Consider the following 21,701-nt stretch of genomic DNA (forward strand, 5'->3'; position numbering starts at 1 on the left):
GAAGTGGCGTCTACCCTGACTTATCTTCCTTCACCGGAAGTGGCGTCATCCAAACCTCCGTAGCCTGTATCAAACGATCCACTCCTACTCAGGTTCACATCACTAATGTTTTCCTTGCCAAGCAAATGAAAACAAGCCGGTGTTGGCCGAAACACAACTTCGGTTGAGCTCGAACGAAAAAACCTAGCCGACCTACATTGTAAATATTTACGGCAACACCGAACAAAAAAGCATCCTTTACCGTAAAAAAATATTATCGGCCAACGTTTGTAAAAAAAATTGCGCAATGTCGGCTGAAAAATATCAGTTGTAACTTTACAACGACTGATGTCGTCTATTGAACTTTGTATTCAATACCTGAATAATATTTGCATGATATCTATTAGAAAATGTTCGATACGCGTAATCCGGTGATGTTTCTTTTTTAAACCTCGATCGGTCATCTTTCCTGGCCGACGTCGGCTAGCATTTTTTCCGATTAGTATCGGTGAATCCTGCATGTGTTTTTGCCGAGGTTGGCTAATGTTTTCCTTGCCAAGCAAATGAAAACAGGCCGGTGTCGGCCGAAACACAACTTCGGTTGAGCTCGAACGAAAAAACCTAGCCGACCTACATTGTAAATATTTACGGCAACACCGAACAAAAAAGCATCCTTTACCGTAAAAAAATATTATCGGCCAACGTTTGTAAAAAAAATTGCGCAATGTTGGCTGAAAAATATCAGTCGTGGCTTTACAACGGCCGATGTCGTCTATTGTATTTTGTATTCAATTCCTGAATAATATTTGGATGATATCTATTAGAAAATTTTCGATCCGCGTAATCTGGTGATGTTTCTATTTTAAACCACGATCGGTTATCTTTCCTGGACGACGTCGGCTAGCATTTTTTCCAATCAGTATCGGTGAATCCTACATGTGTTTGTTCCAAGGTTGGCTAATGTTTTCCTTGCCAAGCAAATCAAAACAAGTAGGTGTCGACCGAAACACAACTTCGGTTGAGCTCGAACGAAAAAACCTAGCCGACCTACATTGTAAATAATAACGGCAACACCGAACAAAAAAGCATCCTCTGCTGTAAAAAATATTATCGGCCAGCGTTTGTCAAAAAATTTGCGCAATGTTGGCTGAAAAATATTAGTCGTGGCTTTACAACGGCCGATGTCGTCTATTGTACTTTGTATTCAATCCCTGAATAATATTTGGATGATATCTATTAGAAAATGTTTGATCCGCGTAATCCGGTGATGTTTCTTTTTTAAACCTCGATCGGTCATCTTTCCTGGCCGACGTCGGCTAGCATTTTTTCCGTTCAGTGTCGGTGAATCCTGCATGTGTTTTTGCCGAGGTTGGCTAATGTTTTCCTTGCCAATCAAATGAAAACATGCCGGTGTCGGCCGAAACACAACTTCGGTTGAGCTCGAACGAAAAAACCTAGCCGACCTACATTGTAAATATTTACGGCAACACAGAACAAAAAAGCATCCTCTACCGTAAAAAAATATTATCGGCCAACGTTTGTAAAAAAAATTGCGCAATGTCGGCTGAAAAATATCAGTTGTGACTTTACAACGACTGATGTCGTCTATTGTACTTTGTATTCAATACCTGAATAATATTTGCATGATATCTATTAGAAAATGTTCGATACGCGTAATCCGGTGATGTTTCATTTTTAAACCTCGATCGGTCATCTTTCCTGGCCGACTTCGGCTAGCATTTTTTCCGAGCAGTATCGGTGAATCCTGCATGTGTTTTTGCCGAGGTTGACTAATGTTTTCCTTGCCAAGCAAATGAAAACAGGCCGGTGTCGGCCGAAACACAACTTCGGTTGAGCTCGAACGAAAAAACCTAGCCGACCTACATTGTAAATATTTACGGCAACACCGAACAAAAAAGCATCCTTTACCGTAAAAAAATATTATCGGCCAACGTTTGTAAAAAAAATTGCGCAATGTTGGCTGAAAAATATCAGTCGTGGCTATACAATGGCCGATGTCGTCTATTGTATTTTGTATTCAATCCCTGAATAATATTTGGATGATATCAATTAGAAAATGTTCGATCCGCGTAATCCGGTGATGTTTGTTTTTTTAACCTCGATCGGTCATCTTTCCTGGCCGACGTCGGCTAGCATTTTTTCCGTTCAGTGTCGGTGAATCCTGCATGTGTTTTTGCCGAGGTTGGCTAATGTTTTCCTTGCCAATCAAATGAAAACATGCCGGTGTCGGCCGAAACACAACTTCGGTTGAGCTCGAACGAAAAAACCTAGCCGACCTACATTGTAAATATTTACGGCAACACAGAACAAAAAAGCATCCTCTACCGTAAAAAAATATTATCGGCCAACGTTTGTATAAAAAATTGCGCAATGTCGGCTGAAAAATATCAGTTGTGACTTTACAACGACTGATGTCGTCTATTGTACTTTGTATTCAATACCTGAATAATATTTGCATGATATCTATTAGAAAATGTTCGATACGCGTAATCCGGTGATGTTTCATTTTTAAACCTCGATCGGTCATCTTTCCTGGACGACGTCGGCTAGCATTTTTTCCAATCAGTATCGGTGAATCCTACATGTGTTTTTTCCGAGGTTGGCTAATGTTTTCCTTGCCAAGCAAATCAAAACAAGCAGGTGTCGACCGAAACATAACTTCGGTTGAGCTCGAACGAAAAAACCTAGCCGACCTACATTGTAAATATTAACGGCAACACCGAACAAAAAAGTATCCTCTGCTGTAAAAAATATTATCGGCCAGCGTTTGTCAAAAAATTTGCGCAATGTTGGCTGAAAAATATCAGTCGTGGCTTTACAACGGCCGATGTCGTCTATTGTACTTTGTATTCAATCCCTGAATAATATTTGGATGATATCTATTAGAAAATGTTTGATCCGCGTAATCCGGTGATGTTTCTTTTTTAAACCTCGATCGGTCATCTTTGCTGGCCGACGTCGGCTTGCATTTTTTCCGTTCGGTATCGGTGAATCCTGCATGGGTTTTTGCCGAGGTTGGCTAATGTTTTCCTTGCCAAGCAAATGAAAACATGCCGGTGTTGGCCCAAACACAACTTCGGTTGAGCTCGAAGGAAAAAACCTAGCCGACCTACATTGTAAATATTAACGGCAACACCGAGCAAAAAAGCATCCGCTACTGTAAAAAAATATTATCGGCCAGCGTTTGTAAAAAAAATTGCGCAATGTCGGCTCAAAAATATCAGTCGTGGCTTTACAACGGCCGATATCGTCTATTGTACTTTGTATTCAATCCCTGAATAATATTTGGATGATGTCTATTAGAAAATGTTCGAATCGCGTAATCCGGTGATGTTTCTTTTTTAAACCTCGATCGGTCTTCTTTCCTGGCCGACGTCGGCTAGCAGTTTTTCATATCAGTATTGGTGAATCCTACATGTGTTTTTTCCCAGGTTGGCTAATGTTTTCCTTGCCAAACAAAAGAAAAGAAGCCGGTGTCGGCCGAAACACAACTTCGGTTGAGCTCGAACGAAAAAACCTAGCCGACCTACTTTGTAAATATTAACGGCAACACCGTACAAAAAAGCATCCTCTGCTGTAAAAAATATTATCGGCCAGCGTTTGTCAAAAAATTTGCGCAATGTTGGCTGAAAAATATCAGTCGTGGCTTTTCAACGGCCGATGACGTCTATTGTACTTTGTATTCAATCCCTGAATAATATTTGGATGATATCTATTAGAAAATGTTCGATCCGCGTAATCCGGTGATGTTTCTTTTTTTAACCTCGATCGGTCATCTTTCCTGACCGACGTCGGCTAGCATTTTTTCCGTTCAGTGTCGGTGAATCCTTCATGTGTTTTTGCCAAGGTTGGCTAATGTTTTCCTTACCAATCAAATGAAAACATGCCGGTGTCGGCCGAAACACAACTTCGGTTGAGCTCGAACGAAAAAACCTAGCCGACCTACATTGTAAATATTTAAAGCAACACCGAACAAAAAAGCATCCTCTACCGTAAAAAAATATTATCGGCCAGCGTTTGTAAAAACAATTGCGCAATGTCGGCTGAAAAATATCAGTTGTAACTTTACAACGACTGATGTCGTCTATTGAACTTTGTATTCAATACCTGAATAATATTTGCATGATATCTATTAGAAAATGTTCGATACGCGTAATCCGGTGATGTTTCTTTTTTAAACCTCCATCGGTCATCTTTCCTGGCCGACGTCGGCTAGTATTATTTCCGATCAGTATCGGTGAATCCTGCATGTGTGTTTGCCGAGGTTGACTATTGTTTTCCATGCCAAGCAAATGAAAACATGCCGGTGTCGGCCGAAACACAACTTCGGTTGAGCTCGAACGAAAAAACCTAGCCGACCTACATTGTAAATATTTACGGCAACACCGAACAAAAAAGCATCCTGTACCGTAATAAAATATTCTCGGCCAACGTTTGTATGAAAAACTGCGAAATGTTGGCTGAAAAATATCAGTCGTGGCTTCCCAACGGCCGATGTCGTCTATTGTATTTTGTATTCAATACCTGAATAATATTTGGATGACTTCAATTATAAAATGCTCGATCCGTGTAATCCGGTGATGTTTTTTTTTGAAACCTTGATCTGTCATCTTTCCTGGCCGACCTCGGCTAACATTTTCTGCGATCAGTATCGGTGAATCCTACATGTGTTTTTTCCGAGGTGGGCTAATGTTTTCCTTGCCAAGCAAAAGAAAACAAGCCTGTGTCGGCCCAAACACAACTTCGGTTGAGCTCGAACGAAAAAACCAAGCCGACCTACAATGTAAATATTTACGGCAACACCGAACAAAAAAGCATCCTCTGCTGTAAAAAAATATTATCGGCCAGCGTTTGTAAAAAAATTTGCGCAATGTCGGCTGAAAAATATCAGCCGTGGCTTTACAACGGCCGATATCGTCTATTGTACTTTGTATTCAATCCCTGAATAATATTTGGATGATGTCTATTAGAAAATGTTCGAATCACGTAATCCGGTGATGTTTCTTTTTTAAACCTCGATCGGTCATCTTTCCTGGTCGATGTCGGATAGCATTTTGTCCGATCAGTATCGGTGAATCCTACATGTGTTTTTTCCCAGGTTGGCTAATGTTTTCCTTGCCAAGCAAAAGAAAACAAGCCGGTGTCGGCCGAAACACAACTTTGGTTGAGCTCGAACGAAAAAACCTAGCCGATCTACATTGTAAATATTTACGGCAACACCGAACAAAAAAGCATCCTCTCCTGGAAAAAATATTATCGGCCAGCGTTTGTCAAACAATTTGCGCAATGTTGGCTGAAAAATATCAGTCGTGGCTTTACAACGGCCGATGTCGTCTATTGTACTTTGTATTCAATCCATGAATAATATTTGGATGATATCTATTAGAAAATGTTTGATCCGCGTAATCCGGTGATGTTACTTTTTTAAACCTCGATCGATCATCTTTCCTGGCCGACGTCGGCTTGCATTTTTTCCTTTCAGTATCGGTGAATCCTGCATGTGTTTTTGCCGAGGTTGGCTTATGTTTCCTAGCCAAGCAAATGAAAACATGCCGGTGTCGGCTGAAACACAACTTCGGTTGAGCTGGAACGAAAAAACCTAGTCGACCTACATTGTAAATATTTACGGCAACACCGAACAAAAAAGCATCCTCTACCGTAAAAAAATATTATCGGCCAGCGTTTGTAAAAAAAATTGCGCAATGTCGGCTGAAAAATATCAGTTGTGCCTTTACAACGACTGATGACATCTATTGAACTTTGTATTCAATTCCTGAATAATATTTGCATGATATCTGTTAGAAAATGTTCGATACGCGTAATCCGGCGATGTTTCTTTTTTAAACCTCGATCGGTCATCTTTCCTGGCCGACGTCGGCTAGCATTTATTCCGATCAGTATCGGTGAATCCTGCATGTGTTTTTGCCGAGGTTGGCTAATGTTTTCCTTGCCAAGCAAATGAAAACATGCCGGTGCCGACCGAAACATAACCTCGGTTGAGCTCGAACGAAAAAACCTAGCCGACCTACATTGTAAATATTTACGGCAACACCGAACAAAAAAGCATCCTCTACCGTAAAAAAATATTATCGGCCAATGTTTGTAAGAAAAACTGCGCAATGTTGGCTGAAAAATATCAGTCGTTGCTTTACAACGGCCGATGTCATCAATTGTATTTTGTATTCAATATCCCTGAATAATATTTGGATGATGTCTATTAGAAAATGTTCGATCCGCATAATCCGGTGATGTTTCATTTTTAAACATCGATCGGTCATCTTTCCTGGCCGACGTCGGCTAGCATTTATTTCGATCAGTATCGGTGAATCCTGCATGTGTTTTTGCCGAGGTTGGCTAATGTTTACCTGCCCATGCAAATGAAAACATGCCGGTGTCGGCCGAAACACAACTTCGGTTGAGCTCGAACGAAAAAACCTAGCCGACCTACATTGTAAATATTTACGGCAACACCGAACAACAAAACATCCTCTATCGTAAAATTTTTTTATCGGCCAACGTTTGTAAGAAAAATTGCGCAATGTTGGCTCAAAAATATCAGTCGTGGCTTTACAACGGCCGATGTCGTCTATTGTATTTTGTATTCAATCCCTGAATAATATTTGGATGATGTCTATTAGAAAATGTTCGATCCGCGTAATCCGGTGATGTTTCATTTTTAAACCTCGATCTGTCATCTTTCCTGGCCGACGTCGGCTAGCATTTATTCCGATCAGTATCGGTGAATCCTGCATGTGTTTTTGCCGAGGTTGGCTAATGTTTTCCTTGCCAAGCAAATGAAAACATGCCGGTGTCGGCCGAAACCCAACTTCGGTTGAGCTCGAACGAAAAAACCTAGCCGACCTACATTGTAAATATTTACGGCAACACCGAATAAAAAAGCATCCTCTACCGTAAAAAATTATTATCGGCCAGCGTTTGTAAAAAAAATGGCGCAATGTCGGCTGAAAAATATCAGTCGTGGCTTTACAACGGCCGATGTCGTCTATTGTACTTTGTATTCAATCCCTGAATAATATTTGGATGATGTCTATTAGAAAATGCTCCATCCGTGTAATCCGGTGATGTTTTTTTTTTAAACCTCGATCGGTCATCTTTCCTGGCCGACCTCGGCTAACATTTTCTTCGATCAGTATCGGTGAATCCTACATGTGCATTTTCCGAGGTTGGCTAATGTTTTCCTTGCCAAGCAAATGAAAACAAGCCGGTGTCGACCGAAACACGACTTCGGTTGAGCTCGAGCGAAGAAACCTAGCCGACCTACATTGTAAATATTTACGGCAACACCGAACAAAAAAGCATCGTCTACCGTAAAAAAATATTATCGGCCAGCGTTTGTAAGAAAAACTGCGCAATGTTGGCTGAAAAATATCAGTCGTTGCTTTACAACGGCCGATGTCATCTATTGTATTTTGTATTCAATCCCTGAATAATATTTGGATGATGTCTATTAGAAAATGTTCGATCCACATAATCCGGTGATGTTTCATTTTTAAACATCGATCGGTCATCTTTCCTAGCCGACGTCGGCTAGCATTTATTCCGATCAGTATCGGTGAATCCTGCATGTGTTTTTGCCGAGGTTGGCTAATGTTTTCCTTGCCAAGCAAATGAAAACATGCCGGTGTCGACCGAAACATAACCTCGGTTGAGCTCGAACGAAAAAACCTAGCCGACCTACATTGTAAATATTTACGGCAACACCGAACAAAAAAGCATCCTCTACCGTAAAAAAATATTATCGGCCAATGTTTGTAAGAAAAACTGCGCAATGTTGGCTGAAAAATATCAGTCGTTGCTTTACAACGGCCGATGTCATCAATTGTATTTTGTATTCAATATCCCTGAATAATATTTGGATGATGTCTATTAGAAAATGTTCGATCCGCATAATCCGGTGATGTTTCATTTTTAAACATCAATCGGTCATCTTTCCTGGCCGACGTCGGCTAGCATTTATTTCGATCAGTATCGGTGAATCCTGCATGTGCTTTTGCCGAGGTTGGCTAATGTTTACCTGCCCAAGCAAATGAAAACATGCCGGTGTCGGCCGAAACACAACTTCGGTTGAGCTCGAACGAAAAAACCTAGCCGACCTACATTGTAAATATTAACGGCAACACCGAGCAAAAAAACATCCTCTATTGTAAAAAAATTTTATCGGCCAACGTTTGTAAGAAAAATTGCGCAATGTTGGCTCAAAAATATCAGTCGTGGCTTTACAACGGCCGATGTCGTCTATTGTATTTTGTATTCAATCCCTAAATAATATTTGGATGATGTCTATTAGAAAATGTTCGATCCGCGTAATCCGGTGATGTTTCATTTTTAATCCTCGATCTGTCATCTTTCCTGGCCGACGTCGGCTAGCATTTATTCCGATCAGTATCGGTGAATCCTGCATGTGTTTTTGCCGAGGTTGGCTAATGTTTTCCTTGCCAAGCAAATGAAAACATGTCGGTGTCGGCCGAAACACAACTTCGGTTGAGCTCGAACGAAAAAACCTAGCCGACCTACATTGTAAAAATTTACGGCAACACCGAATAAAAAAGCATCCTCTACCGTAAAAAATTATTATCGGCCAGCGTTTGTAAAAAAAATGGCGCAATGTCGACTGAAAAATATCAGTCGTGGCTTTACAACGGCCGATGTCGTCTATTGTACTTTGTATTCAATATCCCTGAATAATATTTGGATGATGTCTATTAGAAAATGTTCGATCCGCATAATCCGGTGATGTTTCATTTTTAAACATCGATCGGTCATCTTTCCTGGCCGACGTCGGCTAGCATTTATTCCGATCAGTATCGGTGAATCCTGCATGTGTTTTTGCCGAGGTTGGCTAATGTTTTCCTTGCCAAGCAAATGAAAACATGCCGGTGTCGACCGAAACATAACCTCGGTTGAGCTCGAACGAAAAAACCTAGCCGACCTACATTGTAAATATTTACGGCAACACCTAACAAAAAAGCATCCTCTACCGTAAAAAAATATTATCGGCCAATGTTTGTAAGAAAAACTGCGCAATGTTGGCTGAAAAATATCAGTCGTTGCTTTACAACGGCCGATGTCATCAATTGTATTTTGTATTCAATATCCCTGAATAATATTTGGATGATGTCTATTAGAAAATGTTCGATCCGCATAATCCGGTGATGTTTCATTTTTAAACATCGATCGGTCATCTTTCCTGGCCGACGTCGGCTAGCATTTATTTCGATCAGTATCGGTGAATCCTGCATGTGTTTTTGCCGAGGTTGGCTAATGTTTACCTGCCCATGCAAATGAAAACATGCCGGTGTCGGCCGAAACACAACTTCGGTTGAGCTCGAACGAAAAAACCTAGCCGACCTACATTGTAAATATTTACGGCAACACCGAACAACAAAACATCCTCTATCGTAAAATTTTTTTATCGGCCAACGTTTGTAAGAAAAATTGCGCAATGTTGGCTCAAAAATATCAGTCGTGGCTTTACAACGGCCGATGTCGTCTATTGTATTTTGTATTCAATCCCTGAATAATATTTGGATGATGTCTATTAGAAAATGTTCGATCCGCGTAATCCGGTGATGTTTCATTTTTAAACCTCGATCTGTCATCTTTCCTGGCCGACGTCGGCTAGCATTTATTCCGATCAGTATCGGTGAATCCTGCATGTGTTTTTGCCGAGGTTGGCTAATGTTTTCCTTGCCAAGCAAATGAAAACATGCCGGTGTCGGCCGAAACCCAACTTCGGTTGAGCTCGAACGAAAAAACCTAGCCGACCTACATTGTAAATATTTACGGCAACACCGAATAAAAAAGCATCCTCTACCGTAAAAAATTATTATCGGCCAGCGTTTGTAAAAAAAATGGCGCAATGTCGGCTGAAAAATATCAGTCGTGGCTTTACAACGGCCGATGTCGTCTATTGTACTTTGTATTCAATCCCTGAATAATATTTGGATGATGTCTATTAGAAAATGCTCCATCCGTGTAATCCGGTGATGTTTTTTTTTTAAACCTCGATCGGTCATCTTTCCTGGCCGACCTCGGCTAACATTTTCTTCGATCAGTATCGGTGAATCCTACATGTGCATTTTCCGAGGTTGGCTAATGTTTTCCTTGCCAAGCAAATGAAAACAAGCCGGTGTCGACCGAAACACGACTTCGGTTGAGCTCGAGCGAAGAAACCTAGCCGACCTACATTGTAAATATTTACGGCAACACCGAACAAAAAAGCATCGTCTACCGTAAAAAAATATTATCGGCCAGCGTTTGTAAGAAAAACTGCGCAATGTTGGCTGAAAAATATCAGTCGTTGCTTTACAACGGCCGATGTCATCTATTGTATTTTGTATTCAATCCCTGAATAATATTTGGATGATGTCTATTAGAAAATGTTCGATCCACATAATCCGGTGATGTTTCATTTTTAAACATCGATCGGTCATCTTTCCTAGCCGACGTCGGCTAGCATTTATTCCGATCAGTATCGGTGAATCCTGCATGTGTTTTTGCCGAGGTTGGCTAATGTTTTCCTTGCCAAGCAAATGAAAACATGCCGGTGTCGACCGAAACATAACCTCGGTTGAGCTCGAACGAAAAAACCTAGCCGACCTACATTGTAAATATTTACGGCAACACCGAACAAAAAAGCATCCTCTACCGTAAAAAAATATTATCGGCCAATGTTTGTAAGAAAAACTGCGCAATGTTGGCTGAAAAATATCAGTCGTTGCTTTACAACGGCCGATGTCATCAATTGTATTTTGTATTCAATATCCCTGAATAATATTTGGATGATGTCTATTAGAAAATGTTCGATCCGCATAATCCGGTGATGTTTCATTTTTAAACATCAATCGGTCATCTTTCCTGGCCGACGTCGGCTAGCATTTATTTCGATCAGTATCGGTGAATCCTGCATGTGCTTTTGCCGAGGTTGGCTAATGTTTACCTGCCCAAGCAAATGAAAACATGCCGGTGTCGGCCGAAACACAACTTCGGTTGAGCTCGAACGAAAAAACCTAGCCGACCTACATTGTAAATATTAACGGCAACACCGAGCAAAAAAACATCCTCTATTGTAAAAAAATTTTATCGGCCAACGTTTGTAAGAAAAATTGCGCAATGTTGGCTCAAAAATATCAGTCGTGGCTTTACAACGGCCGATGTCGTCTATTGTATTTTGTATTCAATCCCTAAATAATATTTGGATGATGTCTATTAGAAAATGTTCGATCCGCGTAATCCGGTGATGTTTCATTTTTAATCCTCGATCTGTCATCTTTCCTGGCCGACGTCGGCTAGCATTTATTCCGATCAGTATCGGTGAATCCTGCATGTGTTTTTGCCGAGGTTGGCTAATGTTTTCCTTGCCAAGCAAATGAAAACATGTCGGTGTCGGCCGAAACACAACTTCGGTTGAGCTCGAACGAAAAAACCTAGCCGACCTACATTGTAAAAATTTACGGCAACACCGAATAAAAAAGCATCCTCTACCGTAAAAAATTATTATCGGCCAGCGTTTGTAAAAAAAATGGCGCAATGTCGACTGAAAAATATCAGTCGTGGCTTTACAACGGCCGATGTCGTCTATTGTACTTTGTATTCAATATCCCTGAATAATATTTGGATGATGTCTATTAGAAAATGTTCGATCCGCATAATCCGGTGATGTTTCATTTTTAAACATCGATCGGTCATCTTTCCTGGCCGACGTCGGCTAGCATTTATTCCGATCAGTATCGGTGAATCCTGCATGTGTTTTTGCCGAGGTTGGCTAATGTTTTCCTTGCCAAGCAAATGAAAACATGCCGGTGTCGACCGAAACATAACCTCGGTTGAGCTCGAACGAAAAAACCTAGCCGACCTACATTGTAAATATTTACGGCAACACCTAACAAAAAAGCATCCTCTACCGTAAAAAAATATTATCGGCCAATGTTTGTAAGAAAAACTGCGCAATGTTGGCTGAAAAATATCAGTCGTTGCTTTACAACGGCCGATGTCATCAATTGTATTTTGTATTCAATATCCCTGAATAATATTTGGATGATGTCTATTAGAAAATGTTCGATCCGCATAATCCGGTGATGTTTCATTTTTAAACATCGATCGGTCATCTTTCCTGGCCGACGTCGGCTAGCATTTATTTCGATCAGTATCGGTGAATCCTGCATGTGTTTTTGCCGAGGTTGGCTAATGTTTACCTGCCCATGCAAATGAAAACATGCCGGTGTCGGCCGAAACACAACTTCGGTTGAGCTCGAACGAAAAAACCTAGCCGACCTACATTGTAAATATTTACGGCAACACCGAACAACAAAACATCCTCTATCGTAAAATTTTTTTATCGGCCAACGTTTGTAAGAAAAATTGCGCAATGTTGGCTCAAAAATATCAGTCGTGGCTTTACAACGGCCGATGTCGTCTATTGTATTTTGTATTCAATCCCTGAATAATATTTGGATGATGTCTATTAGAAAATGTTCGATCCGCGTAATCCGGTGATGTTTCATTTTTAAACCTCGATCTGTCATCTTTCCTGGCCGACGTCGGCTAGCATTTATTCCGATCAGTATCGGTGAATCCTGCATGTGTTTTTGCCGAGGTTGGCTAATGTTTTCCTTGCCAAGCAAATGAAAACATGCCGGTGTCGGCCGAAACCCAACTTCGGTTGAGCTCGAACGAAAAAACCTAGCCGACCTACATTGTAAATATTTACGGCAACACCGAATAAAAAAGCATCCTCTACCGTAAAAAATTATTATCGGCCAGCGTTTGTAAAAAAAATGGCGCAATGTCGGCTGAAAAATATCAGTCGTGGCTTTACAACGGCCGATGTCGTCTATTGTACTTTGTATTCAATCCCTGAATAATATTTGGATGATGTCTATTAGAAAATGCTCCATCCGTGTAATCCGGTGATGTTTTTTTTTTAAACCTCGATCGGTCATCTTTCCTGGCCGACCTCGGCTAACATTTTCTTCGATCAGTATCGGTGAATCCTACATGTGCATTTTCCGAGGTTGGCTAATGTTTTCCTTGCCAAGCAAATGAAAACAAGCCGGTGTCGACCGAAACACGACTTCGGTTGAGCTCGAGCGAAGAAACCTAGCCGACCTACATTGTAAATATTTACGGCAACACCGAACAAAAAAGCATCGTCTACCGTAAAAAAATATTATCGGCCAGCGTTTGTAAGAAAAACTGCGCAATGTTGGCTGAAAAATATCAGTCGTTGCTTTACAACGGCCGATGTCATCTATTGTATTTTGTATTCAATCCCTGAATAATATTTGGATGATGTCTATTAGAAAATGTTCGATCCACATAATCCGGTGATGTTTCATTTTTAAACATCGATCGGTCATCTTTCCTAGCCGACGTCGGCTAGCATTTATTCCGATCAGTATCGGTGAATCCTGCATGTGTTTTTGCCGAGGTTGGCTAATGTTTTCCTTGCCAAGCAAATGAAAACATGCCGGTGTCGACCGAAACATAACCTCGGTTGAGCTCGAACGAAAAAACCTAGCCGACCTACATTGTAAATATTTACGGCAACACCGAACAAAAAAGCATCCTCTACCGTAAAAAAATATTATCGGCCAATGTTTGTAAGAAAAACTGCGCACTGTTGGCTGAAAAATATCAGTCGTTGCTTTACAACGGCCGATGTCATCAATTGTATTTTGTATTCAATATCCCTGAATAATATTTGGATGATGTCTATTAGAAAATGTTCGATCCGCATAATCCGGTGATGTTTCATTTTTAAACATCGATCGGTCATCTTTCCTGGCCGACGTCGGCTAGCATTTATTTCGATCAGTATCGGTGAATCCTGCATGTGCTTTTGCCGAGGTTGGCTAATGTTTACCTGCCCAAGCAAATGAAAACATGCCGGTGTCGGCCGAAACACAACTTCGGTTGAGCTCGAACGAAAAAACCTAGCCGACCTACATTGTAAATATTTACGGCAACACCGAGCAAAAAAACATCCTCTATTGTAAAAAAATTTTATCGGCCAACGTTTGTAAGAAAAATTGCGCAATGTTGGCTCAAAAATATCAGTCGTGGCTTTACAACGGCCGATGTCGTCTATTGTATTTTGTATTCAATCCCTAAATAATATTTGGATGATGTCTATTAGAAAATGTTCGATCCGCGTAATCCGGTGATGTTTCATTTTTAATCCTCGATCTGTCATCTTTCCTGGCCGACGTCGGCTAGCATTTATTCCGATCAGTATCGGTGAATCCTGCATGTGTTTTTGCCGAGGTTGGCTAATGTTTTCCTTGCCAAGCAAATGAAAACATGTCGGTGTCGGCCGAAACACAACTTCGGTTGAGCTCGAACGAAAAAACCTAGCCGACCTACATTGTAAAAATTTACGGCAACACCGAATAAAAAAGCATCCTCTACCGTAAAAAATTATTATCGGCCAGCGTTTGTAAAAAAAATGGCGCAATGTCGACTGAAAAATATCAGTCGTGGCTTTACAACGGCCGATGTCGTCTATTGTACTTTGTATTCAATATCCCTGAATAATATTTGGATGATGTCTATTAGAAAATGTTCGATCCGCATAATCCGGTGATGTTTCATTTTTAAACATCGATCGGTCATCTTTCCTGGCCGACGTCGGCTAGCATTTATTCCGATCAGTATCGGTGAATCCTGCATGTGTTTTTGCCGAGGTTGGCTAATGTTTTCCTTGCCAAGCAAATGAAAACATGCCGGTGTCGACCGAAACATAACCTCGGTTGAGCTCGAACGAAAAAACCTAGCCGACCTACATTGTAAATATTTACGGCAACACCTAACAAAAAAGCATCCTCTACCGTAAAAAAATATTATCGGCCAATGTTTGTAAGAAAAACTGCGCAATGTTGGCTGAAAAATAGCAGTCGTTGCTTTACAACGGCCGATGTCATCAATTGTATTTTGTATTCAATATCCCTGAATAATATTTGGATGATGTCTATTAGAAAATGTTCGATCCGCATAATCCGGTGATGTTTCATTTTTAAACCTCGATCTGTCATCTTTCCTGGCCGACGTCGACTTGCATTTATTCCGATCAGTATCGGTGAATCCTACATGTGTTTTTGCCGAGGTTGGCTAATGTTTTCCTTGCCAAGCAAATGAAAACATGCTGGTGTCGGCCGAAACACAACTTCGGTTGAGTTCGAATGAAAAAACCTAGCCGACCTACATTGTAAATATTTTCGGCAACACCGAATAAAAAAGCATCCTCTACCGTAAAAAATTATTATCGGCCAGCGTTAGTAAAAAAAATGGCGCAATGTCGGCTGAAAAATATCAGTCGTGGCTTTACAACGGCCGATGTCGTCTATTGTACTTTGTATTCAATATCCCTGAATAATATTTGGATGATGTCTATTAGAAAATGTTCGATCCGCATAATCCGGTGATGTTTCATTTTTAAACATCGATCGGTCATCTTTCCTGGCCGACGTCGGCTAGCATTTATTCCGATCAGTATCGGTGAATCCTGCATGTGTTTTTGCCGAGGTTGGCTAATGTTTTCCTTGCCAAGCAAATGAAAACATGCCGGTGTCGACCGAAACATAACCTCGGTTGAGCTCGAACGAAAAAACCTAGCCGACCTACATTGTAAATATTTACGGCAACACCGAACAAAAAAGCATCCTCTACCGTAAAAAAATATTATCGGCCAATGTTTGTAAGAAAAACTGCGCAATGTTGGCTGAAAAATATCAGTCGTTGCTTTACAACGGCCGATGTCATCAATTGTATTTTGTATTCAATATCCCTGAATAATATTTGGATGATGTCTATTAGAAAATGTTCGATCCGCATAATCCGGTGATGTTTCATTTTTAAACCTCGATCTGTCATCTTTCCTGGCCGACGTCGACTTGCATTTATTCCGATCAGTATCGGTGAATCCTACATGTGTTTTTGCCGAGGTTGGCTAATGTTTTCCTTGCCAAGCAAATGAAAACATGCCGGTGTCGACCGAAACATAACCTCGGTTGAGCTCGAACGAAAAAACCTAGCCGACCTACATTGTAAATATTTACGGCAACACCGAACAAAAAAGCATCCTCTACCGTAAAAAAATATTATCGGCCAATGTTTGTAAGAAAAACTGCGCAATGTTGGCTGAAAAATATCAGTCGTTGCTTTACAACGGCCGATGTCATCAATTGTATTTTGTATTCAATATCCCTGAATAATATTTGGATGATGTCTATTAGAAAATGTTCGATCCGCATAATCCGGTGATGTTTCATTTTTAAACATCGATCGGTCATCTTTCCTGGCCGACGTCGGCTAGCATTTATTTCGATCAGTATCGGTGAATCCTGCATGTGCTTTTGCCGAGGTTGGCTAATGTTTACCTGCCCAAGCAAATGAAAACATGCCGGTGTCGGCCGAAACACAACTTCGGTTGAGCTCGAACGAAAAAACCTAGCCGACCTACATTGTAAATATTTACGGCAACACCGAACAAAAAAACATCCTCTATTGTAAAAAAATTTTATCGGCCAACGTTTGTAAGAAAAATTGCGCAATGTTGGCTCAAAAATATCAGTCGTGGCTTTACAACGGCCGATGTCGTCTATTGTATTTTGTATTCAATCCCTGAATAATATTTGGATGATGTCTATTAGAAAATGTTCGATCCGCGTAATCCGGTGATGTTTCATTTTTAATCCTCGATCTGTCATCTTTCCTGGCCGACGTCGGCTAGCATTTATTCCGATCAGTATCGGTGAAACCTGCATGTGTTTTTGCCGAGGTTGGCTAATGTTTTCCTTGCCAAGCAAATGAAAACATGTCGGTGTCGGCCGAAACACAACTTCGGTTGAGCTCGAACGAAAAAACCTAGCCGACCTACATTGTAAATATTTACGGCAACACCGAATAAAAAAGCATCCTCTACCGTAAAAAATTATTATCGGCCAGCGTTTGTAAAAAAAATGGCGCAATGTCGGCTGAAAAATATCAGTCGTGGCTTTACAACGGCCGATGTCGTCTATTGTACTTTGTATTCAATATCCCTGAATAATATTTGGATGATGTCTATTAGAAAATGTTCGATCCGCATAATCCGGTGATGTTTCATTTTTAAACATCGATCGGTCATCTTTCCTGGCCGACGTCGGCTAGCATTTATTCCGATCAGTATCGGTGAATCCAGCATGTGTTTTTGCCGAGGTTGGCTAATGTTTTCCTTGCCAAGCAAATGAAAACATGCCGGTGTCGACCGAAACATAACCTCGGTTGAGCTCGAACGAAAAAACCTAGCCGACCTACATTGTAAATATTTACGGCAACACCGAACAAAAAAGCATCCTCTACCGTAAAAAAATATTATCGGCCAATGTTTGTAAGAAAAACTGCGCAATGTTGGCTGAAAAATATCAGTCGTTGCTTTACAACGGCCGATGTCATCAATTGTATTTTGTATTCAATATCCCTGAATAATATTTGGATGATGTCTATTAGAAAATGTTCGATCCGCATAATCCGGTGATGTTTCATTTTTAAACCTCGATCTGTCATCTTTCCTGGCCGACGTCGACTTGCATTTATTCCGATCAGTATCGGTGAATCCTACATGTGTTTTTGCCGAGGTTGGCTAATGTTTTCCTTGCCAAGCAAATGAAAACATGCCGGTGTCGGCCGAAACACAACTTCGGTTGAGTTCGAATGAAAAAACCTAGCCGACCTACATTGTAAATATTTTCGGCAACACCGAATAAAAAAGCATCCTCTACCGTAAAAAATTATTATCGGCCAGCGTTAGTAAAAAAAATGGCGCAATGTCGGCTTAAAAATATCAGTCGTGGCTTTACAACGGCCGATGTCGTCTATTGTACTTTGTATTCAATCCCTGAATAATATTTGGATGATGTCTATTAGAAAATGCTCCATCCGTGTAATCCGGTGATGTTTTTTTTTTTAAACCTCGATCGGTCATCTTTCCTGGCCGACCTCGGCTAACATTTTCTTCGATCAGTATCGGTGAATCCTACATGTGCATTTTCCGAGGTTGGCTAATGTTTTCCTTGCCAAGCAAATGAAAACAAGCCGGTGTCGACCGAAACACAACTTCGGTTGAGCTCGAACGAAAAAACCTAGCCGACCTACATTGTAAATATTTACGGCAACACCGAATAAAAAAGCATCCTCTACCGTAAAAAATTATTATCGGCCAGCGTTAGTAAAAAAAATGGCGCAATGTCGGCTTAAAAATATCAGTCGTGGCTTTTCAACGGCCGATGTCGTCTATTGTACTTTGTATTCAATCCCTGAATAATATTTGGATGATGTCTATTAGAAAATTCTCCATCCGTGTAATCCGGTGATGTTTTTTTTTTTTAAACCTCGATCGGTCATCTTTCCTGGCCGACCTCGGCTAACATTTTCTTCGATCAGTATCGGTGAATCCTACATGTGCATTTTCCGAGGTTGGCTAATGTTTTCCTTGCCATTCAAATGAAAACAAGCCGGTGTCGACCGAAACACAACTTCGGTTGAGCTCGAACGAAAAAACCTAGCCGACCTACATTGTAAATATTTACGGCAACACCAAACAAAAAAGCATCGTCTACCGTAAAAAAGTATTATCGGCCAGCGTTTGTAAAAAAATTGCGCAATGTCGGCTTAAAAATATCAGTCGTGGCTTTACGACGACTAATGTTGTCTATTGAACTTTGTATTCAATACCTGAATCATATTTGCATGATATCTATTAGAAAATGTTCGATCCGCTTAATCCGATGATGTTTCTTTTTTAAACCTCGATCGGTCATCTTTCCTGGCTGAGGTCAGCTAGCATTTTTTCCGATCAGTATCGGTGAATCCTACATGTGTTTTTTTCCGAGGTTGGCTAATGTTTTCCTTGCCAAGCAAGTGAAAACAAGCCGGTGTCGGCCACAACACAACTTCGGTTGAGCTCGAACGAATAAACCTAGCCGACCTACATTGCAAATTTTTTCGGCAACACCGAACAAAAAAGCATCCTCTACCGTAAAAAAATATTATCGGCCAGCGTTTGTCAAAAAAATTGCGCAATGTTGGCTGAAAAATATCAGTCATGGCTTTACAACGGCCGATGTCGTCTATTGTATTTTGTATTCAATCCCTGAATAAGATTTGGATGATGTCTATTAGAAAATGTTCGATCCGCGTGATGAGGACGTAACCAAGGACCATGAAGCACTTGAAGGTCCCATGACCAGAGGCAGACTTAAACAAGCCCAACACGTCATAGAGACAAGGCTGATCATTTGTATAGCTGCCATTGATGATGATTGAAGGCCCAAGTGGAGAAAGATGAAGGCCCAGAGGCAGAGGCACTACCAAGACTACTAATTGTTGCTGAAGGCCCAAACTAACTTGAAGGCCCAAGTTAAATAAGTTTTTAGTTATAATTTATTTTTATTGTAATTTTGGCCCAAACTGTTTAGAAGCCCATGTCTATTTTTATCTTTATGTTCAGATACACTATAAGTATTTGTTTTTGTTTTCAATAAAAGGACTTTTGGCATTTTGATAAAATTTGGTGAGAAGAGAGATGTTTGCTTCCACCTACACTGGGCGTTGCTGACTTTCCATGCGGGGATGTGGCTTGCAGGTCGAACGAATTACCTCCCTCCTTGGATCTGTTGCCCAGTTTTGGTTGTAAGTATTGGGTGAGTTCCTCCTTGTTGCGACTTTTTCTTTTAATTTGCTGTTCAACCGGAGCGCCCTATGTTAACAAGTCATCCAACACCACATACTCTTGTAATTCAACAACATCTCTGATTGCAGGGTTTAGACCATTCAGGAAACAGCCATTGTGTCTTCGGAGTCCTCTTCGATGTTGGCCCTCACTAACGCCATTTCCATCTCTTTATAATATTCTTCCACGGTTAAATCCTTGGACACCTTGGAGTTTCTGTCGCATGGTTTGTTATAGCTAGTGGGCACATACCTTTTTCTCATCACCCTTTTCATTCAGTCCATGTATCTACCTCTCGCCGTTCCTCTCTCAACATTTCTCTTTGGTATTTATGCCACCAAACAAGGCATAGTCGGAGAATTCAGCTATTGCTAGCTTGACTTTCTGCCGATCAGTGTAGTCATTGCAGGCAAATACGTGCTCAGTCTTCATTTCCCAGTCCAGGTAGGCATCTGGATCACTTCTACCTTTGAAGGGAGGAACATTGAGCTTTACTCCCTCAACCCGGTCTGCCTCGGTCCGTCATTACCGCCATTGTTACCTCTATTCCCATCTTATATTTCGTCTAGCATTCTGATTGCTTGGTTCTCCAAAGCTTCTAGTCGTCCATAGACCTCCCTCATTGTACGGTCCAGCAAACGTTGCATCTGTGCATTCATCGCATCCAGTAACAGACGTTGAGCGCCGTCCAACTGATGATACTCGTCACCACCACCACCTGCTCCAGCCATAATTCAACAGGAAAAAAAATGTGCAATAAAATTATTAAGGTTTCAGGACCTCACAACACTCTACTCACGTGTTTTAACTCTTAGATGTAGTACACTCGTGTTTAATGCTTCTCATAGGCTTTTGTGTAATGTATTTCCTCTTGCCTTTTACCACTCGTGTTTCCTCTTAAGTTCCTGGATGGACCAAATTAGACACACAAGGTAATATAAAATAAAAGGAAAGACAATATAATGATCACAAACAGATTTGATTTGGATAACAACTTGGACTTGATTTGGATAATAATATATTAGATTGATTTGGATAACAGGTGAGCTTAATTTGGGTAACAGATTGATAAACAAATAAGATATTATAGATAGGATAACAGATAAGATATTAGGTAGATAACAGATAAGATATTAGTAGGATAACAGATAAGATATTATAGGATAACAGATAAGATATTAGATAGACAACAGATAGACAAGTAAACTTCAAAGATGCTCATAACTTTTGCTACAGTTTGTCCGTTTGAGGCCCACTAATATATCAAAACGCTCAGAATTCAGAGGAGAATCTAGATAAGGGGATTTGTTCCACGATTTTCTTTCAAAAAAACACCTCTAAATGCCTCAATTTCGTATTCAAAGATCAAACACCCACTTTTTTTTTTCAAAATTTTTGCAACTTTTTTTTTTCTTTCTCTTTCTTTCTTTCTTTTTTTTTCGTTTCTTTTTTTTTCTCTATTTTTTTGTTTTATTTTTCAGACGTCCAGCTATTAGAATTCGTTCAATAGGCAATCATCATTAGGCAAATTTGACAATTTAGCAATTCGGCAATTTTTACCCCAAACAGAATTCGAATAGGCTGAAACAAAAGTTATGAACAAAAGACAGAATACAATATGATAGGCACAAGAATAGGAAACAAGAACTCAAACAATTTTTTTTTGACACAAAGTTTGAAAGACACAAGAAACAAGAACAAGAATGCAAATAACAGAACAAGGACAAATACACGAACTTAGACAAATTACGAAGAAAAAAAATAGGATAGGATAGGATAGGATAGAACCTGTATCAAGAGCCGAAGCTCTGATACCAGATGATGTGAATCTTACGAGGCGGATCGCTTGATACAGGCTACGAAGGTTTGGATGACGCCACTTCCGGTGAAGGAAGATAAGTCAGGGTAGAGCGCCACAGAATTACCTTGATAAGTCTGATAATTGGTTCAACAAGGAACCCGGAGAGAAACT

This window comes from Glycine soja, chromosome 16, assembly GCF_004193775.1.
Source record: "Glycine soja cultivar W05 chromosome 16, ASM419377v2, whole genome shotgun sequence".
Classification (NCBI taxonomy): Eukaryota; Viridiplantae; Streptophyta; class Magnoliopsida; order Fabales; family Fabaceae; genus Glycine; species Glycine soja.